We start from the raw sequence: 26,321 nt of genomic DNA, 5'->3' as shown, positions 1-26,321 counted from the left end.
TTCTTTCTTTCTTTCTTTCTTTCTTTCTTTCTTTCTTTCTTTCTTTCTTTCTTTCTTTCTCTCTCTCTCTCTCTCTCTCTCTCTCTCTCTCTCTTTCTTCTTACATGCTTTCTAAAGGAAAGATAAACCCAGGAGAGGATGTGAATGGCATACTTAAAAATACAGACCATATTTCTTTTTTCCCTAAACATAGCAAGTTTAAGCTAAAAACTAACTTAACAATTTAAACAATGACTACTTCATTTTTTTAAAAAAGGTTTATACTGTGTAGACACTACTTTTGAGTGAAAAATCATTATTTGCTTAGAACAGTGCTTTTAACATTTTTGAATGTTCTTTTTTCTCCTGAAATTGCTACTTAAACCTTAGTCAAGTTAGAGTTGTTGTATTTGTACTTAAATCACTTGAGCTCCTTTGACATTGTCTGATGACTCTATAATAAGTTAAATTTATGTCTATCAGAAATGTCTTTTGGTGAAAAAAACATTTTATGGATTATATATACAGCTGAAGGCACAGAAGAAAATGGTGAAAATATTGATAGATCCTCAATATCACAATATATTAAGCACATGTGGCAATCATATAAACAAAATTGTAAACTTGTTATCAAGATATACTATCAATAACTTCGCCTTAACACAATACAACTCGTGGAAATCAGTCAAGAAAATAAATATGTTGACAATACCCAAATTAATTTCCAACTTGAACTTTTCTTTCGAGCTCTAAAATGACAAATTGACTTCTGGACTTTTCCACCTGTATGACCTTCCCACAAACACCTAAAAATCAATAAGCTTAATTGAGTTCAACTCAACAATCATTTATTGAACCTGTTTCAGTAGATGTGCTAGAAGCCAGGGACACAGAGATAAATAAGACCCAGCCTCTGATTCAAAGAGGTCACCCACACATGGACAAAAAACACAATAATTTATCCACTGAAAACTTTTACTTTCTTCTGAGTTCTGTGTCTTAGTGGATGACCACATGCAGTCCCCAAAGCTAGAAGTATTTAAATCATCTCTGACACATTTTCTCTCACAATTGGCATTCAATCTGTTTCCAAGCCTTTTTGATTCTACTTCTCAAAATTCTCTGATTCTGCATCCTTTGCCGCAGTCCTGTGGCTACGAATGAGTGAGTTCTGCATTTTATCATCATTCTCCCAGGCTATTGCAACAGCCTTCTGATTGGTTTCTCTGCTTTCAAATTGCCCCCTCTCTCCCACACACCCATCATCCTTCACCACTAGGCTTGCTTCATGGAAACAAAGATCGGATCACATTACTCTCTTGTTTGGAAACCTTTTCCAAATGCATTGTACACCTTTGTAGTCTTCCAGACTTTCTGCAGGGCTCGCACATGAGCCTAGAGAGGACAAGGAGGTGGTACAGGGAGAGAAGACTAAGAAGACTCCACATGCTCTCTGAAAGGGGAAGAACTACTTAGCTCCAGCCCCATGGGAGGGCTGGAGGGCTGAGTTCCATTTTACCAAAATTTTTATTTTATTTTTTCTGAAATCCTGCTTTTTATTGGCATCCCTTGGTTTTGAGATATTGGCTCATATTTTGAAATCACACTGCAGGACTACCTGTATCTGGGTAATTTTGTGACCCCTGCTTTTTTGCTCTGAACATCTCATCATTTATTAATATAGCAAACTCCTATTCATCTGTTAGGACACAGACCAAATGTCCTTTAATCTGCGAATGCTTCTCTAATCCTGGTCAGAATTAATAGCTCACTAGTCTAAACTTCCATAAACCTTGACTGAACTTGAATTTAATAGTTTTAAAAAAAGTATAACATGCTTGATTTCCACAATAGATTCTTTTTTTAAAAAAAAGATTTTATTTATTTATTTGACAGAGAGAGACACAGTGAGAGAGCGAACACAAGCAGGGGAAGTGGGAGAAGCAGGCTTCCCGCGGAGCAGGGAGCCTGATGCAGGGCTCGAGCCTAGGACCCTGGGATCATGACCTGAGCCGAAGGCAGACGCTTAACTACTGAGCCACCCAGGCACCCCTCCACAATAGATTCTTTAATTATTTAACATAGTGAGAGTTTACTAGGGGAAAAAAAAATCTGTGTTGATGTCAGAAGAGAAACTTTTAATTCTCTCATTCTTTTTTTTTTTTTTTTAAGTTTTTATTTATTTATTTGACAGAGAGAGAGAGAGCACAAGCAGGGGGAGTGGCAGGAAGAGGGAGAGGGAGAAGCAGATTCCCCACCGAGCAGAGACCCTGGGATCATGACCTGAGCCAAAGACAGATGCCTAGCAACTGAGCCACCCAGGCGCCCCTGATTTTCTCATTCTATCCAAAAGCTATACTCTAACAAACCAAACTTCAGAATAAATAATTAAAAAACAAACAAGAGTTTGAAATGGAGAAAAGAGTGAATCTGTTTCAAACACCTCCTTCTCCATCAAATGTACTGCAATGAAAGGTAATACATAAGAGGAGAAAGCAAAGAGACATAGCTGGATTATAAAGAAGACAGACATTGCCATCCGGCAGAATTGCACAAAGCGGGGAGCAGGGTGAAAGGCACAGGTCTCCTGGTTCCCAGTGGAGATTACAGCCCTTGCTGAGTAAAGTTCCATATGGGGAACCATATGGGGAACCACAGCCAGACTCACTACTCCTGTGGGTAAAGGAGGGGCAAATGCAAATATTTCCGACATACAAAGACATATAATAAAGAGTTTATTCTGCCACTAACTCAACAAAAATTAACAAGAGTGATATGTTAAGGAAAAGTGAACCCAGTAGTTAGGCATGGGCTATAGAACACAATGAGCACAGGAACTGATAAAAAAAAATGTTGATTCACTTAACTATTTAATATAAGAATAACTATTCTTAAAAGTAAAAGCTCCCTTAAAGACAAGAAAATGGGGACTGCTTTGGTTTTCTTTAGATAGTTAAGAAATGGTCAAGATGAGAATGGAAATACTGAATAATTGTTGTTTTGTTTAAAAAATATAGATAAGTCTGCATGATAAAATGTAATAGCAATGAAAATAGAGAATGATGTATAGATTTTGTACTAACAGAAGAAAAATGAGGAAAATAAAAATATTACATATGCAATGGAAGGCAGGAAAGAAGATTTTAAAAAGGGAGAAAAGATAGTAAAATGAAAACACTAAATAAAATGTCACATGTAAGTTTAAATACATCAGTATTTACAAAAGGTGCAAATACACCCAAAGTTTAATGGATTTTTAAAAGTACTGTTATTTATTATTTATGAGCTGTACCTAAAACAAAACTATATAAAGAGTGAAACTGCCAATCTGATGAAAGCTGGTATAGCAATAATAATATAAGAAAAAACAAAATTTAAGGCAAGACCATTAATAGTTAAACAGAATGATGTGAAATGATGATAAAACAGACGTTCCATCAAGAAGGTAGACTTATGAACTTGTACACATCTAACAACATAGGCATGGGCAACATAATGTATGAATCGATTTAAAAGGAGATATTGGTTTTGGAAATACAGAAATTCATATAATCAACACCCCAATCAAGATATAGAATGTGTCTATCACTCCCTAGATTTCCCTTGTGCTTCCCTCTGGGCAATTCCTACTCTCCCCACCCTGTAGGCAACTACTGTGTTGATCTCTATTCACAAATTATAATCTTGAAATTGATGTAAATGGAATTATGTAGTATTTCTTCTTGTGTTTATGGCATTTTTTTCTCAACATGTCCTTGAGAATCATTCATGTTGCTTTATTAATATCAATGGTTTGTTACTATTTATCACTGATTGGTGTACCATTGATGGCTATACCACGATTTATTTAACTATTTGCCTGTTGATGAACATTGAGGTTGTTTCCAGATTTGGGCTACTGTAGACATTTCATACAAAAAGATAAATTAATAAAAGTGGATACTGACAAATTGACAATCATACTGGATTATTTATGCATACCTCAATTAGGAACAAAGTAAGCATGCCAACAATGAATGAGGATTAGAAAATCGGAACAACACAATTGACAAGGTTGATCCATATAGATGAGTATATACATACTTAAATAAAATCTTGCTCCCAGTATTAAAGAATATACATTCTTATTGAACATTTACAAACACTGACCCCCAATCAAGTTATGGTGCAAAGAAATCTCTATAAAGTTGAAAAAAACTGATATCACAGAGACTAGAATCTCTTAACATATTGCAATTAGATTAGAAATAAGAGAAGAGAGCTTTAAAAAATATGTTTGGAAACCAAAAAATCACTTCTAAATTACACAGATTAGAAAGGAAACTACAATACAAATTTCAAAATCTTTGGAAATGAACTATGACATTTCCTACATATTTCCTATATGTAGCAGAAATGCGGCTACATTGCGATATTCACCTGTCATAAGCCGATTTTCGGGTTGGCTGAAGAATCAGACCAAGAGCTCTAACACAGAGGACACACTCAAAACAGCTCAGAAAAGTTAAAAAGGTAGACAAGGGAATCAGAAGTAAATGCTAAGGAAAAAAAAGACGGAGTTATGGTATTAACATCAGCCCATCGGGGCAAAAGTGTTGAATGAGACAAGGAAGTGTATTTTAAGAATAATAAAGGGTAAAAATCCACAAAGGGATGGGACCGTTTTAATCAATACCAAAATGAGAAACAGAAGCTGATACTCGGAGGCCACTGCTATACGATACATACGCTCTATGCCACCCTCAGAGAAAGAAATACTTTCCATCTGAGATAAAATGTGAAAAACCAAGAACGCTTGAGTCGCCTCCAGAAACAAAGACTCGAGGCTCTTTCTTGTAAAAGTTGCTGACTCTATGAGAGAGCAATGTTATCTCTGATAACTGAAGATAGGCAGTAATTCTTGCAGATAGGATACTCATGCAAGGGAAAATTGTTCCTTACCACCAACGGGGATAATGGACAGATAAACTGTAACTTGGTGTTTTTTAATCTTTTAAATATCGGCTACATCCTTTATTCAAGAAACCCAGTTCTCCTGAAGCCTGGGCTCCGCTATAAATATGGTCTTACTGCTCAAATTTTTCTTTACTATAGCATCAAGGTATATCATGCATAGAAATCAGGAAATGTAACAGAAAGGCATTTGGACAGAAATGGACAGATATGTTCAGAAATGGGCAGAAACACAATGATGGTAACATTAACTCTCCGTTTTTGGACCCATGACAAACTGGGGAGACACAGATAAAAAATGTGTATAACATTCGAAAAATAGGATTATATTCATACTCAAAAAAACAGACTAAAATTTTATTTCTTACTCATTAACTTTGTTGCTGTTGATTACCCACAAAGAAAGATGAAATCATGGTGCTTAAGCTACCTTCTGCCACTACCTCCACATTTTGTTTGTCTTACTCTTGTTAAATTGATCATATTCATAACATTTTCCTCCATAACCATTCTCCCATCCATTTATTTATTTACGGCTCATCACTAATGCCTTTGTCATGGATTCTGTAGTCCTCTCTTATTTGGCTACCACACAGTTTCCTCTTCTTAAAGAAGCTCTTGCAACTTTTCTCTCCCCTAGTTCCCCAGTATTGAAATAGCTATGTGCGGCTCTGTACTGAACTTGTTGAGGGTCTGTAGGTGGACCTCTTAGTTTTGAATTCTGGCTTTGCCACTCACTATGTGACCCTGAGCAAGTAACTGCTCAGCTTCCTCCTTAAAAGAGGGACCCCCCCATATGTGCTCTTTATTCTATTTGTTGGCTCCCCTGCCTAACCCTCCTGCTCTGTCTCATTCTGTACCCCAGGAGGCTGACTCTTGCTCTCCACATCATCTGAGCTGCCTGATCGCTGGCTTCCAGCAAGACTGGGCCAAGGGGAAGGGCCTGCAGGAAATCAGGTGGCAGGGGTGGGGAAGGGCGAGGTGGGTATTTTTTCCTCGCTTTCTTCCTACTGCACCCCTTGTGAGGACGGTCCCTGAAGGTCGCCCCTCCCTTTGGCTCCAGCTCTCCCTGGACTCTGACAACACTGCTTCCTTCTCTTACTCCTCAGTCCTGAGGGTGGGAATGGTATTCTACCACTCTGTTTTCTGTCTATCTTGCCAAACCTTGTTCTTTGTTTAACCTTGACCGAGGTTAACCTTTAACCATTAACTAACCTTCAACTTGTTCTTTGCTTGACCTTTCTGAGCAGTTGCTCTATTATTCTCTTCATCTGAAGTGTCTGGGGTGAACTGTGTTACGTGCCAGGATCCTGACTCATACAGTCCTTAGGAAGAATGGCCCTGGAGATAGAACTCTCGGACTGGCTTGCTAACAGCCATTTCCTGGTTGACCACCATATCCAGGACCACAGGCCACATGCAATGGGTGGCATGCCACGGCATCATGATCACAATTACTCTCGTAGTGGTGTGAGCTGGTGAGCCAGCGAGGGCAAGGCTTTGGAAGACAACTAGGCTGTTGTACTCCCTGATATTATGACAAGGATGATGACAGACATTGCAGGCAGCGAGGCCTGCTTCTGACTGTGCCAGAGAGCTTGTATAAAAATAGATCGCTTTACCTTCAATTCAAGACAAAAGTGAGGAACCAGAAAGGTTCTATGGAGGCCTTAAAAGAATCCCTTCTCGCCTATAGCTGCAGAGCAGACCTGAATAAGGATTAGACCTAAAACTGAATTGTTTGGTCGCAGAATTACAACTCTGGTTAAGCCTGAGACTCTTTTGCTAAGGTCAGAACACTGGTTGGGAAAGAAGAGATGCTGAGATAGGAACATTTGCTGCGGACATGATTTGAATCCCCAAATCTTCCTGAATGTCCCTTGCTATTGCAAATAGTTCTTCCTCCCCTGTCTCAGGAAGTCACCCTTTTCTCTCCCTGAGGCCTTGCAATGATATTTCCTGAAGCTGTTGCCTTACCGGGGGAGTGCCAATTCTTCTAGACCTACCCATAAGGCCTCCAGGCTCAGACGCAGAGTTAAATCACAGCATGTACATTCACTTGAGGGACAGAGGGTATAGTAGATAGACCAAAGGAACTACAGGTGCTTTTCATTACTTTTAGATGGGCCCAAACCCAGGAACTAGTACACGAGAGAATAGATTTTAAGGGCTGAGATCAGGGATTTCCAAGCTTTGACTTGCAGGCCAATGGCCCACTACCAGCTTTTGTACAACATGCAAGCAAAGAATGGTTTTTATGTTTCTACAGGGTTGGAAAGGAAAGTATTTTATGTCACTCGGAAATTATATAAAATTCAAATTTCAATATCCATCAAGAAAGCTTTATTGGGGTGCCGCCATGCCCTTTAGGCTACAGGTGGTTTTGTGCTGCAAGGTAAGAAGTCATGACACAGCTAAACACTATTTACAATTTGTCTCTTTACAGAGAAAGTTTGCTGAATTGTGTTCCATATCCTGGAGATAATAGTTTCAAGTGTCACAATTAAATTGGGATCCTAGTAATGAGAGCCTGGCTAGGCAAAGGGTCAGGTGGTGGCGCTTAACTTTTACAGAGACAAAGTAGGCACAATTTCCGTCATAGGCAGGGTCAGAGTGGCCAACTGCTTTGACCTTCTGGAATCTGTGGTGGTGGTGAATTGATCCATGGGCCTATAGGTATAAAATGAATGTGTATTCTATGAAGATATTGACTGAGCTATATAACCTTGTGGCATAAACAAGATTAGACACTCCGTAATGAGAATTCACAGGCTCTCATCAAGTCTAGACTTAAGGCAGTTCAGAACTGGAGGGATAACTGAGGAGAAGCTGGGTCCCCATTTAGTATCCTGTGGAAAGTGACATAGCCACAAATGTAAACTGTAAATCTTTCTTGAAGTGTTTCCCCCAGGCCATTTATAGAGTGATTGTGCACTGGGGAAAGGGCATTTTCCAGACCTTCCATATAAGATACTCTGGGTTGAGGTTGATCACTAAATACCCATTATGCCATTGTAACCTACTTACAAGTCGGTGTGGGGGCTTATGGAGTTAGGTGGATGGAATCATTTTTAAACAAGTTACTATTAGGAAAAAACTTGAAACCCATCATGAAAAAATTTCAAATAGAGGCATATAGAATGGTTATAATAATGTAGTCATTCTTCAGTTGAACAATTATCAATATTTTGCCTATATTGTTTTATCTAACCATACTAACACATTCCCCCGCTCCTGGGAGATTTCTAAAAAAATTCCAGACATCACATCACATTATCTAGAAATACTTTACTATGTACCTCTAACAGATAAGGACTTTTTCTTTTTATTATTTTATCATTATTATTGTTATTATTGTTTTTAGTAATCTGTACACACAGTGTGGGGCTCAAACTCACAGCCCCGAGATCAAGAGTTGCATGCTCTTTCACTTGAGCCATCCAGGAGTCCCAGTATTTTTTAATGTAACCACAGTATCGTTATCACATTTAAAAAAATAACAATAATTCCTTAGTATTATCTACTATACAGCCCATGTTTGAATTCCCTCAATTGTATTAAAAAATGGCTTTCTTAGGTGAGTTAGTTGAAACAGTACTTAAATAAATTCCTGGTATATCTCAAGCTTTTTTTATCTAAAACAGTTCCCCTTCTGTACTTTCTATGATATTTGGTGAAGAAGCTGGGTCATTAGTCTTGCAGAATTTCATTTATTCAAAATTTGGCTGATTGTGTTGTTATCATTTAACTTAGTTTCTATTCTCCCTCCAAGAACCCTCACCAAGCCAAAATAGTAAACTAAAAAGAGCACAACGGAGAGTGCAAAAGAGTGCAAAAGAGAGGATACCCAAAGAAAGCTCTGTAGAAGTTTCACACTGTGGTGAGAGCTGCCTTACACTTGGACCTAATGATTCTTGCTGTGTTTATGGCCTGCAGTAAGTCTCAGTAGGAGGATCACTGTGTATTGTCTTTCACATCCTAGGATTTCAGAGTAAACTCTGGACTTGTCTATTGCCAAGGTTCTCTGTGTGAGAAGTAGCTCCTGTTTTGCTATGGGGTCCTCAAAAAGACAGAATAGCTGACCATGAGACACCAAGTGACTCTGAGATCTGAGAAACTCATCATTGTCTGGTGTTCTCTGATCTTCCATATCATAAACTGACAGCAGTCCATCCTTAATTAAAAGTGGGTCTGGGTCTGAGCAGGTCCAGAGGGTGCTAGTAAATTTGATGAAAATGTGGCTCAGACTCTCATGGTATCAATTTCTCCTTCACCACCTTTCCTTCACCTCACATTTACGGCCTCATGGAGAGTTACCCATGACCCACAAACAGGAGAGGAAAAATTGAAAGCCTGGTTTACATGTGAGTGTGTATAATTGGCTGGCACCAGCTGGTAGCAAGGAGTTAAAATATTTCTACCGACTTAGTTAGGAATGTCTCCATGGTCACTGGGTGCAGGGGAGCTTCCTAATGGGCAGAACTTAAGCAGTCCCTCTGGTGGTCTTCTGTCCTTAGAAAGATGGCCTAAAGTATGGATCCGCATGAGGTCCCAGGCCTGCTAGCACGTTAGTCAAAAGATCAAGTTCTTAGAAAAATAGCAGGTTTGGTGACAAGAAGGCCTTAGAAAAATTGAATGCCCATCCAGTGTAGGCTCTCACTAATGAGGGGGCAAGATGACCTGTGCTGTAGATGTCAGCCTCTTTTTACCAGCCATGTGCTTGCTCAAAAGACTCATTTACAAAGTGGGCATGGCATCAGGGATGGAAGTTATACATAGACTTAACAGCATAGACTCTCCCTTATCAAGGCTAATCAGACTATTGAGTGTCCAACCTATCTACCTACAGCACAGGCCAACACATTGCCCCCAGTATGGCTTCATTTTTCAGAGGAACCAGCGAGCCACCCAGTGATAAATTGAATATGTCGACTGAGGCTATCCTTACAGGACTAGTGTTCTGATTACAGATTTGCCTTCCCTTCCCACATTTCTTCTGTTAGTACTACCATTTACTGAGAGACCCGCAAAATGCCATGGTGTTCTTTACATCATCTTTGACCAAGAAACTCATTTCGTAGTGAAAGAAGCATGGAGATGAGCTCAGGCCCATGGGATTCATTGGTTTTCCACTTATTCGTGGTCTAAAAGCTGGTGGACTGATAGAACAGCAGAACTGATAGAAAAGTGTAAAAGTTGAGCTATAGAGTCAGCTTGAAGGCCGTGCTTTGTGATGTTTTAGTGCTCCCTTGCACAAAGGAATCCCAACTGCATATCAGTGTTGTTTGTGCCATCCCCTTACAGTCAGAACATATAATCTGGGGAGTGAGAATTGGAGTTATGAGTGACTCTTCTCCTGATTGCACCTGATAATCTAGAATTTCTGCCTCCTACTTTTGCAACATTGGCTTGGTGAGTTGGGAGTCCTATTGCCTAAGGGATGGGTGTTTCCATTAGGTCATACAGTCTTGTTGCAGTAAATTAGAGAGAATCCCCCTCCCCCCCCCACGGCCATTTCAGGCCCTCCAAGGCACTGAAGCAGTGAAGCCATGATGCCTGATCCCTATTACCAAAAGGAAATTGGGTTACTGTTTTACAAGGGGATAGGGAGGACCAGATCTGAAAGGCAGACACTGGGCGCACCTCTAGCACTTACCATTACCTGGCACCCTACATATTTGCTTATTGTCCCCCCTAAACTGTAAGCTCCATGAGGATGGGACTATGCCCATCTTGTTCATTGCTATATCCCTGGCTCCTATAGTTTAGTAGTTGTTTAATAAATATCTGCTGAGTGAATGGATGTGCCCTGGTGACTCCATCAACTGGGAGCTAAGCTTTTAGACCCTGGAGTCTGGGTCTTTATCTAGGTTCCATTACTTTTGCCTGTTTGACTGAGGAGAACTTGTGACCTGAACCTTCTTCTGCATTAGCCTCCTTGTTCAGACCCACTGCTACAAGTCCGGGTCTCTTACCTACAAATCCATAGCGCAAAAGGCTCCGACGACTCTAAGTTTTTGTACATTTGGCACAGATTTATTTGGGGGCAAAACTTGGCCTGATTTGAATTGATATGAGCTACTTATAGAATTCATTTTTTCCAATTAGTGTGCATATTCATAGATTTGATAAATATTAACATGTTTGAATACAGAGTGCTTCTGTAGGGCCTGTGGATTTTATGTCTTTGATGGCATATATACCTTATTCCCTTTCTGAAATCTGAAAAAAAAAATCTGAATTTCGAGACACATTTGGCTTTAGGGGTTTTGAAGATGGAATTGTGTACCGATAGTAGTACCTACCTTACTGGGTTGTTTTATGGATTCAGTGACTTAATAGATGTAAAGTACTTAGCGCCTTCCACACAGTAAACAATAAACGTTAGCTGTCTTTAGTGTTTAAGACCCTCAGTTTTCTCTAATGTGGTAGTGAGATCTCTTTAACCCCTTTCACATCATATTTGAGACTGGTTTGTATCTTTTAGAGCTTTTCATGGGGGCTGGGTAATGTGTATTGTGCTTCTTTTTCTGGGTAGGAGGGACAGGGGAGAGGAGGACAGCTCATTTTGGATTCTGGAAAGCCACATTTTTGTGAGACTGGTTTCTGCTTTCACCACTCCAGTTTGGTCCAGAGCCTTGCCCAGGGTTTACTAGAATGATGTGAGATCATATCTGAAGCCCGCAGAGAGACCCAAAGTAGGGTGAATCCTGGAAACTATTCCTTACATAGAGATAAGCGGTACTTTCTTCACCTGCTTCTTCCCAACTTCTTCCCGGCTTCTTCGTCCTGTTCATTTGACCCAAACTAAGATAAAACTTGCGGGCTGGACCTATAACCTCATCACCTGCTGGGAAGGAGGGGTTCAACACCTGGGGTTCTTTGTGCCTTCATCACCCTGGGACTTTAGCACTTTCAAAGGAGCTTGTTTTAAGTCTCTTCTGTTCATATCTTTTTTTGTTTTGTTTTGTTTTTGGTGTTCTGTTTTGCTAGATGCATATATTTTGTTGGATATAATTAGCCCTAGGTCATTGTGAATAGCCTGCCTTCTCCTTACGGCTTTGTTCTGAGCTGGAAAAAAACAAGACACAAAATAGATAATGAACTCTGGAGATTTTTTTTTCCTGATTCTGGGGGAACACAGCTAGATTTTTATGTTTTGTTTCTTTGTATTTTCTATACCTTTTGTCTTCTTCCTACATTGGAAGTATTCTTTTCATATATATATTATATACATATATATATAATTTTTCCTATATATATATATAATTTTGTCTTCTCTCTTCCTCTTCCTTTTTTTCCTTCACTATTAGTAGCTATACAAGTTCCTGGAATAATCTCTTCTCCGTCTCCTCCCCCTCTTTAGCTTATGCTTTTCACAGAGTAGGCATAAGGTTGTGTCTCTTCTTATGTTTGATTGCTACTGGTTTAGTTTTTTATGTCTTGTTTTACTTAAAATTTGTAAATTTATTTAGTCGTGGTGGGAGAAAATTTATGATAGCTTCAGTCTGCCAACTTATTCTGAAAATCTCATTAACTACATGATCTTTTATAGTATAAAGGTATGTTGTCCTATAGGGCAGTTCACAGGAATTCATGGGTCAGCGTCACTAGACATATAGTAGTTAAATTTTTGTGTGCAGGAGGGAGTCAGATGCCCAGAGAGCTGAGCCCTTCTAAGTGCCATAGTGAATGATTTCCATCAATTCAGGTGCACTGATTATATACATTCCCATTTTTCTCCCTCCTCCTTTCTCCTGGATACAGCAGATCAAAGGACTAATGACCTGGCTGCTCAGAAAATCATTTCAATTCTTCGTGTCAGTAGCCATGTATAACGTAGCCTGAAGGGACCATATACTTTAAGGTATACACTCTATACATCATTTATTGTACACATATTTTTTGAGCACGTACTATGAGCGGGGTACCTGCAGATAGAGCAGAAAAATGAAAGAAACTGGAATTGCTGCTTTCATGGAGCCTACGTACAGTTGGAGGGAAACAGATACTATACAGTGGGTAAGTACATTACATAGCTTTTAGAAGATGCTTAGCTATGGAGAAAAACAGATCATGGAAAACTGATAGACCTGGGGGCGGAGGGAGGGTTACAACTTTCCCCTGTTTGGGGAAAGCCTCACTGGGAAGGTGACAACTGAGGAAAGATTTGAATGATAGGAGGAAGGAAGTCATGCATATTTCTGGGGGGCGGGGAGAGAAGATTCCAAGTAGAGGGAACAGCAAGATAACATTTTTTTTTCCTCATTTTTTTCTCCTCCTATCTGCTGGAGATAGCAGATAAAAGTGTTTTAATGAGTGGGTTGCTCAGAAAATTGTTTTAATTCTTCACTTCCTATCTATGTAATAGATAGCCTGAAGGGGCTGCATACTTTAAAGCAATTATTAACATTTGTAATAAAACTTAAGTATTCCTTTTGGCGATGAGAATGAGTGTGCATAAGTTAGTAACTGTCAATAAATATATGTTTTACTAAATTTAACTTGGTGCTTGTTCTTTGAGTTAGCCCTTGTAGGTGACCGGTTATAAACCCAAAGAAGGCCTCAGTGGCCACGAGCAGAGATAAACATCCAGGAGTACAGAAGATCTGTTGGATTCTATCAAGGAAAATTTCTTCCTTGTTTCTGTCTGTATCTTGTTCCCTCTTTTAATATGCAAATAGTGGTCTGGGTTTGAATTGTGATTTCCTCTCTAGCCTCTGCATTGATCTCTACTTCATAAAGCAGAGGAGCACGATCTAAAAGGAAACAAACTTCTACTTCACTGAGCTGGGTGGTTTTATCAGGTGATTTCAATCTGAAAGTAAATTGTTCTCTGGAGATTATATGCTTATTGCTTTTTTTTTTTTTTTAGAAAGGACTTAACAAATAACTTGCAACATATGCCTAGTCGTATTTGAAAAAGACATAATAAAACAGTCTTTAGGATTTAGAACAATGATCTAAAAATAGCTGAGACTGTATTCCCATTTGGAAAAAAAAACTGCTATGAAATGATTTTTTCTTCTCATTCTGAGCATTGCATAAAGCAAAACCAATTCACAGCAACTAAAGTATATTCTCACAGAGAAATCTCAAGTTATTTTCAGCTCAGGACTCTGGAGACCTCATTATACTGCCATTACAAACAGACCTGCAGCAAGTTGTTTATGCCTTTGTGCTAGTGAGTTAAGCAAATGTCACAGGGATTGCTAGGCAGATACATTCACTAGTTTCTGGCACTTAGACAGACAGGCCCGGATCTACCCTTACTGGATAAGGGTAACTAGACACACAGAACTTAAATTTTTGTGTGCAGAAGGCAGTCAGAAGATGCCCATAGAACTGAGTCATGCTAAGTGCCCCAGTGAATGAATGCCTCCATCAATGCAAGTGTACTGATTGCATACATTCCCATTATTTTCTCCTCTTCTCTACTGGATACAGCAGATAAAAGTCCTCTAATAACTGCTCAGAAAATTGTTTCAATTCTTCACTTCTTTCAATTCTTCAGTATCCATGTATAATATAGCTTAAGGGCTTCATACTTTAAAGCAGGCATGCTCACTTTATGGAATTAACATGTTTTTGAAAAATTGCGTTCTCATTTGTTTCTTAAAAGTTTTATATCGGTGACTCCTCAAGGGCATGCTCCCTGAGCACAGATGTTTATAGGTCTTTTTGTACCACCCCACTCCTGTTCTGCTCTGTCCTTCCAAGGGGCATGAGGGTTCTCCCCTCTTGCTTTCGCAGTAAGTAGGAATCTCCATTGTGGAGAATTGCGTTCTACTTTGGAGACTATAACGGCCTGCAGAAATGTTGGAGACAAGGTTGAGAACTCTGAGGAGCCTTCCTGTTCTGTAGTTCTCCAAAATCAAGCTTGCACTGCAAATTTCAGGGTAGTTTCCACACTGTATTGCTACTCTTTGTTCATATAGCTACCTACCTGGTCCTCCGAGGAGCATCTTGAGGGCAAGAATGGGGATTACTCATATTGTAACACCTTATATGAAATAGCTGCTCAATACATATTTATTGAATGGATGAATGACTAATTTTAAAGATACAATACATATTTTGACAGATCAAAGTAGCATAAGATTATCTCAGTCTTTAAGGAACTTAAAATCTAATTAGCACCATAAAACATACATGTGTAAGGAGGAAAAACAAATTTTGGGTTAAAACAACAGTTTTCTAAGGAGAATACGTTCTATTAAATGAGAGGCCATTTTATTTGGCTGAGGACCTTAATAGATTTGCCCATACACATGTAGGCCTGATGCTGATTTTGAGAGTAGGGGACTGGCGGGAACCGAATTGTTCTACCAAACAGAATGAAAACATAGTTTCTAGAAGGTGTTCCAGAAGGGAGGGGGAAGGGATTGAGGCTGACAGGAGAGTGAGTTCCCTTTTTTGGACTATTGTGATGTAGACCCTACTAGGTTTCCCCACTTATTCAGTAAGGATTGTTGAGTGCAGATTGGTGAAGATAGGTATGCCCACTCCTTGTAGAATATATGTACATAGGATATATACATCCCTGTGCCATTGCACACATGCACACACACACATTTCTGAAAGAATAAGGTGCAAAACAGCAACTGACTAGATAGTTATATTTCTGTATTTGTGATAACATTTCCTCTGTTCAAACTTTTGAGTAAGTCTGTTATTTATATAAAATCTTATATGAGTGGGATTTATTTGCCTATCATTGGTTGGTTTTATTTTGCAGACATCAGGGAAAGGAGCTGATTTCCACATCTGGATTGACCAAGGGCAGAATAGGAACAGCAAGGATAGGAGAGGAAAATGATCCACACACTGGATTTATTGCACAGAAGAAGGGGTTCAGAGCCAAAGATGAATATAAGCATAAAAGCCACCCCCCAGCAATTCGCCAGAATCTTGTGGTGTGTTAAGGACTGGCAGGAAAGGGGTTTGGGACACACCAAGATAGATCTTAATGGGTAGAAAGGCTCTGACTGACATCTGAGTTATAGATACGTGAAAAAAAGAAACCAAAATCACAATGCAATATATTATAAATGGCAGATGAATGGCAGATCGAATGGATAGTCGGAGGGTTCAGAGTGGGGGATATCATTTGAGTTGAGGCAGATTGGAAGTTTTTTGGGTTTTTTGTTTTTTTATTTTTGTTTTTTGATGGGAAGGTTTTTGAAGGAATTAGGATTCCACTTGGAATCTTGTGAAAGAGAGAAGTGAATTTCTGATAAGGGGTTATTATTCACTTAACAGATGCCCACTTATTTATTTGGCTCCTAGAATTTGTAAGCAGCATGCTAGACTGTCCATATATAAAGATCGTTAAGACATGCTCCTTCTCTTCAAGGAACACAAACCTCAGGGTGAAAACAGTTTCATAGGGGCGCCTGGGTGGCTCAGTCAGTTAAGCGTCCAACTCTTGATTTTGGCTCCGGTCATGATCTTAGGGTCATGAGATCGAGCCTCTCACATAGGGCTCTGTGCTGAGCATGGAGCCTGCTTAAGATTCTCTCTCTCCCTCTGCCCCTCTCATCCTAAAAAAATGAAAACAGTTTCATAAGCAAGTCAGGGTAATATCTGATAATGTGATGAGTCATACACTGGTGTCAGACATGTAGAGGGACACACACGTAGGAATGACTCCTTCTGCTTACATTGTTTCAGGGAAGATTTCCATAAGAACTTGCCATTTGAACGGGACCTTGAAAGAAGCATAGACTACGACTGGGTTGACTATAAGAAAGGGTGTTTTAATCAAAGAGAATGATGTGAGCAAAGCTAGGAGACCTGAAGTACACAGGTGTGTAAAATATGGCAAAGCTGGATGTGGCTGAAGCACCAGGGCATGTACCAGGAGAAGGCTGGAATCTCACTCGGGGACAAGGAGGTGAAAGCTTTGAATGGCACTGTTCACAGGGAGGAGCCTTCAGGTTTCTGAGCTGAAGAGCATGATGGCATTTATTTTGGAAAGATAATTCCATTCGGGAGGAGGATGACAACAAAAGAGGAGGAATGGATGGCTAACACTTGCATGGTATTAAATGTGCTCGTGCTGGGTAGGTCCTAAGTGTTTTCTACATATTAACTACTCAAGACAATGCCAAAAGGTAGGTCTCATTATGAACCCCATTTTATAGATGAGGAAGCTATACAGGTTACATAGCAAGTCAGTGGTGGGATCAGGTTTGAACCCACTGGTCTGACTGCAGAGGCCGTACTTTTAAACGTCCCAATGACCTGCCTTTTAAAATTATAAAACCAAAGAAAAATCCAAGGTAAAGATCCTGAGATTTTAAAGTGGGACAATTAAAATGGGGATGGGACCCAAAAGCACTCAAGGAAGTGTGGCAAAAAGAGGTGACAAGGATGAATCAGTTTCTTGTTTGAGTTGCCTGATCAGTGGTAAAGACCTTAACCCAAAAAGACATCCCAGTTTACTCAGAAGCTAAGAAAAACAGCTTTTCATTCAATCGTGATCTTTATGCTCTCAAGAAGCATCTAACCAAATTGTGACAGAGACATGTGCTACCATTTCAATATATATCGACAACCTCAAATTCACAGAAATGCTGATGGTACAACTGTTAGATTAAGTTTAAATCTGTGAGGGGCGCCCGAGTGGCTCAGTCATTGAGTGTCTGCCTTCGGCTCAGGCCATGTTCCCACCATCCTGGGATCGAGTCCTGCATCGGGCTCCTTGCTCAGCGGGGAGCCAGTTTCTCCTTCTGCCTGCCGCTCCCCCTGCTTGTGCTCCCTCTCTCTCTCTCTCTCTGTCAAATAAATAAATAAAACCTTAAAAAAAATAAATTTAAATCTGTGAGACACAATGCACAAAAATTCAAATACAAAGGGTAGGTTCAGTCAATCAATCAATCATTCCATTGTTTGGTGTCATGTTCACAAGAACATCTGGAAGACTGAATGAGTTTCACTTTTCATATAGTTTCTTTGCCATGATGTAGCTGCTACATTTGAGAAATGAGGCCACTCTCAGAGACACGTATGCAAAGAAGCTGGCAGTAATAACACCTGTGCTGATTCTGGATTGTAAAAACATTTGTAGCCCCCAGCATGTGCATAGAGATTGCTGAATTTCATGAAATAATAAAAATAATAATGCTTCATATTGATACAATGCTTTATGTAGTTTTCACCACTCTCCCAGAAAAGAGATACAAAAATGAATATGCATTCCTAAATGATCAGTGATACAGCAGTATGCCTGACTCCTTAATATTTCTTTCTGTGTTTCCTGGATGTCCATACTGTATTTGGAACTGAATGGGGATTAAAGGGAGGTCAGTAGAATCAGATCACACATGATTTGTTTCTTGTATATTTTCTAAAACATCAGGGGGAATGTTAAGATGTCTTATTTCCTACATGTTGACCTATTTAGGAGATACCCTCCCTTGGCTGAGCCGTACGCTTACATGTTGCTAACATGCTTTATAGTTATTTAGTTTTTAAATTTGTTTATTCATTCAGTGTTTGTTCAGTTGTTTCTGTGTAAGATAGTATGGTGTCGGGAAGTTTCCATATGAAGCCACTGGAGGATGGGGATCCCATCTGTTCACTCACAATGCTCAGTTTGGCACACGGAGATGGACAGAGGTGTGCTGAACAAATGACTCTGCTTGATGACAGTATGATAAATGATGATTTCTGAATACCTTTGGGGATGCCTAGATAACTCTTTGGAATACAAATCCATCACTTTTAGTCACAACATATTGCATGTGTAGACACATGTGCTATAATATATCACTTAGGAGAAAAAGGCTTTTGCTTCACATCAAATATTCAAGAGAGAGCAGACAAGTAAAATTTTCATCCCCATGATATTTACAGAATAGCATCCAATCATGGCATTTTTTATGTAATGATATCATCAAGAGCTACCAGCTACTGAATGTCTGCCATGCCATGCACTTTACCAAGGAAAGTGTTTAGCATTTAAATTTTTTACATCAAATTCAGTATCTACAGCAACCTAATGAGAGCAGTAATATTATTCCTATTTTATAGATCAAGAATACAAAGCTTAAAGAGATTGAGTAACTTTCTGGAGGTCATACTATTAGCGGAGCAGGCCTTGAATACAGGGCCTCCAAAGGCTGTGCTCTTTTTACTCACTACAACAACCGAGCCTGAGGGTTAACAACATCTCAGGAGACTCAGCAAGAGAGATGAGGGATGGAAAGAATTTTAAGGAACCAATCCTATAGTTAGACTATAGAAGTCAAGCAAAGTTCTCCCAAAACAGTACACTTGTGATTAGTATTTATTTACACTTACCTCCCCACCTATCTGCACTTAGCCATTTACCCTTTCACTCATTTGGTGAGCTTGGCAAGGTAAATTATTTGCAATACTATTGTATGCCAGTGTATAAACAACAGTGAAAACAAGCCATATTTATGCCAATTTACTTAAATTCTTTCTTTCAATCCAATGCAGCACATAACTATTAATTGAGCATCTATAATGTGCAGTTTTATTGTGCTAAGCATTGCAGCAAGATTTAGGGAACAAAAGAACCATGGTTGTTCCTCTCCTTAAGCTTGCTGGGGAAGGATAGGCTGGCTGTTTTCCTGTCCCTCTTTTTTTGCATATCTACAAGGCATATTTGTTCAGCTATCTTCTGGCATCTTTACTCAAAAAATTCTAAACCAAAATTGCAAAGCATTGGATAGCTCTTTTCGTTTGGAACAATATCATAAAATTTAATGAGTGAAATCTCCACACAATGGATATGTTCAGGAGAATATTCGGGAAAGCAAACCAAGAGATTGCAAGGATGATTACAAGAGTGGAAATACACAAAAGAAAAAAAATAATCTGAGCGTAAACCCTGGATTGAAATATAATTGGATTAGAAATCACATGTCATTTATGGAAATTTCACAGGGAAAAACTTGAACTTAGAAAATTCAAGTTCAGGTTTGTTAATTTTTTTAAATAAAATCTGTTTTTTGCATGAGATGCCATTTCCATCAGATAACGGAAAACGAAATTTGTTCACATCCAGGTAAACTTGGTCAAAGTAAGGACTAATTTGGTTATGCACTAGTCAAGCTCAGGTTTTCCTTGCTTCTCCTTATTGAATTGTGTTTACGTTCCAAGAAGTTTAGAGTAGGATCACAACATACAGCATTAGTGAAGAGAGGGGGTCTGTTCCTTGAGTGCTCTCATCGACCATGACCAACGCCACACGGTATTCGCTGTTGGTTTTTGGCATTTGCTCCTGATGTCCACATTTCCTGGATCCCAGATCCAAGTGCTCTGAAGTTTCCTCTTTCAAACTGCAAGACCCACTCCCAACCTTATGTAGTTCTTCTTCAAGGGCTTGGAAATTGTCTTACTTAAAACTCTGTAGGGTGCCCATGACTTTGCTACCCTGCCTGTAGGCTCCTTTGTCTAGATGGTTTAGTCAGCAGAAGCCATCTTACTGTTCTGGTGCCATGTTGGATGGAACCTCGTTCATGAAGTCTGAAACCTCTCTAGGCCGTACTTTGGGAAGGGAGGCATGTAACTTCCCTGCTCTGGGATACACCAAACTTATCTGGCTTTCCTGCTGTTTCCATAACCTAGGCTCAGCTCTTTTCAGGGGCTTAGGGGCAGGGCCCTCTTTCTCAGAGAACCATTAAGAGTTAGTTCAGTTAATTTCTTTCCTCTCTCTCTCTCTTTTTAAAGATTTTATTTATTTATTTGAGAGAGACAGAGACAGACAGAAACAGAGAGCATGAGTGGGGGAAGGGGCAGAGGCAGAGGGAGAAGCACGTTCCCGCTAAGCAGGGAGCCCAGTGCAGGGCTCCATCCCAGGACCCTGAGATCATGACCTGAGCCGAAGGTAGACGCTTAACCGACTGAGCCACCCAGGTGCCCCAATTTCTTTCCTCTCTTGAATGTTCTTCTCACTAGCCCAGAAATCTTTTTCCTTCTGGAAAAACTGAGGGGGCAACTATTTTTTTCAGCCTTTGTTTATGGGTCCTTCAGGATTTTGGCTCTTTATGTGTAAAGTCAAGCTTTTGGTACTCAAACACCTTATTATTTAAAAAAGGTTGATACTTACAAATCAAAAACACCATGGCTTTCAAAACTACTGTTATTTCTCTGAGTTCCAAAATCTATTTACAAACTCAACTGACTCTTATGTTCTCAGCTCTATCTATCTTTTCCCTTTGGAAACAAGTGCCAAGTGATTCAATGGGTAAAAGGGTTGGTTTTCATAGAATTTATTTCTCCACATTTAATTCCATACTACATGTTTTTCACCCTGTAAAGAGCATGCTCTTTCCCCATTCTAGGCATTATTCTCTCCAGAAAATGGGATTGGGGGTATCTGTCCAGAATCTGCTTTGTTAGATGTGTACTCCCACACATACGGCACTGCATGGATATGGGATCATCTTCTGCCCCTGCCACGAAAGTGTCATGTGGGAAACCAGTTATGGGTGAAGTTCTTACATCCCTGTAGAAGTACTTTTTACTGAACTGTCTCCTTTGATTTATATTTTTCCTAAGTGACTCAGATGTGAAAGTAGAGATTCCCTTAAAGAGGAAAAGAAGAGCAGAACAGTAGCCTTTTCAAAAAGGGAGCACATGGTTCTCCTGGCCCTCTAACCCCATTCCTTACTCTCTGCAGAGTCATGGCCTTGGCTTTGAGCCCCAGTTGTAGGTGTCAAGTTGGAAATGAGACCCAGTTAGCCTTGGCTCTTGTGGAAACAGTTTGCCTATTTCATCCCTCTATACATACATCCCTCTCTACTTTCTTGAAGTCTCATAAACCTACTGTTTATGAGTAGGTTTATGAAGTCTTATAAACCTACTGAAATGTATGTCATGATTCACAATATTCCTACAGGCAAACAAAAAGAGAAGAACTTGCCTTTTAAAAACTCTTAGCAGCTCTTTGTCAACATTTCTCTGACAAACGTAGGCTTTGCTTAATGCTTATTGAATAAAGTTGGGATGCTGGAATTGTTCAGTCCTTTCCAGGAGGAGATTGAGTTCTTTCAACATATCAGAGTATTTTGAATGCTCAGGGATGCCCAGTGAGGCAATGGAGGCAATTTCAAGGGGGTAGAAGAGACCATAAGAGACTGACTGGAAGTTGGGGGACAATCTCAGTAATTATGGTAATTTTGTCCTGCTGCATTGTCATTTGTATTGCTTTGGTAGAAGACCATATGAATCAAAAGAGATAATCTCCCTATAACAGAATGAGAGTTTACAAAAAAGAATGGGAATAAGGAGGGAGAAGGAAAAACAGTAAAAGAAGAAAGGAACATAGAATCTACAATTTAGGGCTAAATATTTTCTAGGATGCCACAGGAACAACAGGGTCAAAGTTTTGTTGTTGTTGTTTGTTTTTATTTATTTATTTATTTATTTGAGAGAGAGAAAGAGAGAGAAAGAGCTCTCGCAGGTGAGTGGGGGGAGGGGTGGAGGGGAAGGGAGAGGGACAAGCACAGACTCTGTGCTGAGTGCTGCGCCCTATGCAGGGCTCAATCCCAGGACCCCGAGATCACGATCTGAGCCGAAACCAAGAGTCCTACACTTAACTGACTGAGTCACCCAAGCACCTCAACAGTGTCAAAGTTTTTAATATGAACCTAAAAACTTAGTACTGCATGACACGTGAAATTGAATAGAGAGGAAATTAATAGAGCACTGTGGTCAAGAAACTAGTAATGAGGGAAAGCACTGCCATTTGATTGAGCCCCTTGGGCAGAGTTTACATTCGAATGACACCATAATAGTTTAACACTGTTATGTCTGCTTTCTATACATCCTAAGCTTGCTTGTTAGCCTATAAAATACCAATGGATTAATTAGCACCTCTGTATCAAGGACATGGTTTGAGGTCTTATAAAAGTCTCAATGTGGAGACAGTTGAATTTTCTCACAGCATTTGTGATACTTTGGAATGATAAATTGAATCCAGCATAACATTTCCTTTGCATTTTTAAAGAAAGAAGATTAAGTAGCAATTTAAACAACAGTTAAAAATATGATCTTTGATATCAACGAAAGGCATTTACCTGTTCATCTGCAATTGCCATTCTCATATCACAGACTGCTGTGTCGTCCACCCACATAATTTTCTCCACCCTTGATGAGTCTCTGTAGGAGGTGCCTCAGAGAATATCAATGCTAAGATACTCCTACCTACTTGTGGAGAGTTTGACTCATTCTTTGGCTGGTCACCACTTGGAGAAAAAGAAACCGCTATAAATCTTAGAGATATATGTAGATATACATAATGGGGGGTAGGAAAGAAAGAGGGAATTTAAGGAAAAAAATGAGAAATCAAATATTCATTTTCATGATGAAGACTTTCCATTATTTCCTGAATCTTCTTAGAAAATACATCGTCTAGAGCAGAGGTTGTTCCCATGAGTTGATAGACCTCATGAATATTAATAGATAAGCTTCAGGGGTACCCAAACTAAAACAATAGTATAAAAATAGCTTTTTGCAGATGTGAATTTTTCTGGGTAGGTAGATTTTTTTTCTTGAATTTTCATGTGTTTCTGATTCAAAAGGCTAAGAACTGGTCTAGAGCAAAGGTGGCAAGTAGGTTTTATCTTAACCAACAAAATAAATGTTTAATAGTTTAACGGAAGGATTCTAAGGTTCAACAGAAAAGACTAATAAGCAATATCTGTCAAGTATGAGTATGGTGGAAGAGGTGTTTGCTATTTATAACCTAAAGTGAGTTTTGGCAGAAGACTCTGCAAGTCCTGTGTTCTTAACAGCATTATTTAAGAAACATTACATAGTGTATAAGGACAATGCAAAACAAAAGGCATGTTCACGTTAGTCTATGACTGAGTTGTACATTTGTTTTTAAAATATTTGGTCAGGGATTTACGTTTTTCATTTCCCTTTCTTGATATTTTTTGTATTGGAAATATTTGTACTCCTTGAGCAATATTTAAGACATGTACAAATGTAGCATCAAGTCAAGAAATATTCCATGGCAGCAAATTTAGTTGTTGAATGCATGAGCACAGTCCCAATTAATTTAATAGCAACTGTGAGCATGCATTAAAGACCAGAATTTCACCCTTTGTGTCTATGATTATGAGGAAACAAAACAGATAAAATATGAAACTCTATTTTTGGTAGATTCATAATAGAAATGAAAGAAGCTCTGCACTTAATATTACCTAAGTCACTGTCTGTTAATCATTTAGGTCTTCTGGGAAATGTATACACACCCTCTTGTTCACTGAAGACTCTTGGCTTTCTTGATGTCAGAAGTAACCTAGATCTTGAGAAGAAGAGACCTTCTTGTCCTCATTCTCTCCTCATAAGGGAAAGGGGAAAGTTGAGAGTGGACAAACGTAGACACAGCTTACCTTTATCTAAATGTATTCCATCTTTCATTCATAAGGTTCTTGCAAGTGGTGTAGTACTACAGAGACTCTTCATTCTTCCCACTTTCCACTGATAAAAGTGAGCACAAGGAGAGGCCCTGGAAGAGAAAATCCAAGCTCTTTATGTGTGGTTTCGGTTGGCCAGCAAATATTTAATTATCCCAGATTGGGAGCAAGACACTGGGCTTGGTGGTGGGGAACAGAGATATGAACCAGTCATGGGTACTGCATTCAAGGCTCTTCTAATCCAGTAGGAGACCTAAAATGTGTATGTGAGTCACTTGAATAGGAGGTAGAAAGCCAAAGTGCTATTAAGAGAGTGCAGGTGAATGATTATGTGCGTTCAGGAAGAGATGACGTCAAGTACCCTCAGGTGCCAGCCAGTCCTCCCAGTTTATTTGCTGGCCTCATGCCATCAAGCCTATGCATGGGGCAACTCCTCTTCTGGTTGGTAATCTGCTCTCTGCTCAGCTGCCTGAGTTGTCAGAAGTATCGCCACTCACCTTCTGAGCCATGGAGGTGAAAATTGAACTCAACTTTTGGTTAATGTAGGCATTTTACATAATTTGGCTATTCATTTAATACAAGCACTCTTCAGTTTGTCTTCATGGGAGAACAATTTAATGATCGATTATCCTAGTAAAGTGTCATGTTAATTTTATTTTCAGTGGATCCAGGAGCTGACCTGCTGATTCAACAAGTTAGCTTCTTCTAAGTCAAAGTAAAACCCAAAAAACAAAACAAAAAAACACAAAAAATCCCCCCAAAACATAAAGAAAAATACTGTGGTTTTATGGTAAGCACCTAAATGTAAAATATATTTAATGCTTTTGGAAATGTTATATATGTGATATAGTCAAACTCTACTAACTGGAGGATGGAAAGGGAAAATCAAAAAAGTGTCAAATAATTGGTAGATATGTTAAAATAAAAAATGTTTCTCCTAGAATGTGGAAAATATTACCTGGGATGATTATAGTTAAAATATTTGAAAACATAGTTCTTAAACTTATAACAAATTATTGCTGAACTCAGAAATTGAAAACCAAAGCCCACTGGAGGCATTCTGCATTTCTTGAGGCTTTAAGAGGCTCATACAAAGAAGAGATTGCATACTGTGCACCGCACGGTGAACTAACAACCATCACCTTTGAGTTCTAGGACACTAAAAGAAAACCAGAACTTGGAAAGTTAATATTGTCTCCACCCTCATATATTCCTTCATGGCATTCTCCTTCTCCTTGTACTTCTTTTGGAGGCTAACTCCACCCCTAGACTGACAACTTTCATGTAGCTCTCATTTGAAGGAATGCAAGCAAACCAGTTTGTAAAGTGAGCTGAGATTGCTGAGTATAACTCCTGTTCATCATGACGTGTATGTTGTACATTTACATTGGAAAACTGTTAAAATTACCAGAATTGACAGTCTGCAAAACAGTGCAGGATAATTTGGTTTGGTTATCTTTGACCTTCTTTGTATGTCAAGTTTCATTATTTAATTTCTTTGGTAAACAATCTATTCATCCATTCATGCATGCACATGGCAAGGAATAGGTCTGCAAGGTGTTTGACAGCTCAGGGAAAGTGATCAAACAAGGTCGTCAAACAGCTACACAAAAGGCCTAGGAAGTACTAAGTGAACCATCAGTAAGAGATAACATTGCTGTAAAATATAAAAGCAAAACATTTCAACATTCAATTTCAACATTCAAAACATTCAAACATTTAGTGAAAACACTTAAATCTTAAATTCCTAAAATTCTTAGGACTCAATCACTTGGAATCCTAAAAATTTATTTAACAATGAAACTTCCGGAGACAAAAGGGAAAATGCCTTGATGACTTAGATTTGGATTCTCACTCCGATATTTATAGGCTCTGTGACGTTGGACAAGTCACTGAATCTCCTTTTACTTTCCTATCCTGTAAAATGCCATTGGCGATACTTGCCCTATCTTGCAGGGTTGCCATGAGGGCCAAAGAAGAGAATGG

The 26,321-nt window shown here is 39.2% G+C and overlaps 1 long non-coding RNA gene across 5 annotated transcripts in view; it reads left to right on the top strand.

Annotated features, from left to right (window-relative positions):
• LOC112819302 (uncharacterized) overlaps window positions 1-26,321 on the top strand; it is a 151,917-nt gene that overhangs the window by 25,461 nt on the left and 100,135 nt on the right. For 2 of the 5 annotated variants that reach the window (XR_012378451.1, XR_012378447.1), the window contains exons 3-5: window positions 12,700-12,799; window positions 13,650-13,739; window positions 16,606-17,048. This is a non-coding gene — a long non-coding RNA (uncharacterized lncRNA). The remainder of the gene's footprint in view (window positions 1-12,699; window positions 12,800-13,649; window positions 13,740-16,605; window positions 17,049-26,321) is intronic. The other 3 variants (XR_012378450.1, XR_012378449.1, XR_012378448.1) reach the window with 3 other exon arrangements.

Source organism: Callorhinus ursinus, unplaced genomic scaffold, assembly GCF_003265705.2.
Source record: "Callorhinus ursinus isolate GAN/ISIS: 27379988/994484 unplaced genomic scaffold, GSC_fseal_2.0 scaffold6, whole genome shotgun sequence".
Taxonomy (NCBI): domain Eukaryota; kingdom Metazoa; phylum Chordata; class Mammalia; order Carnivora; family Otariidae; genus Callorhinus; species Callorhinus ursinus.
This window is presented reverse-complemented; position numbering and strand designations above follow the sequence as displayed.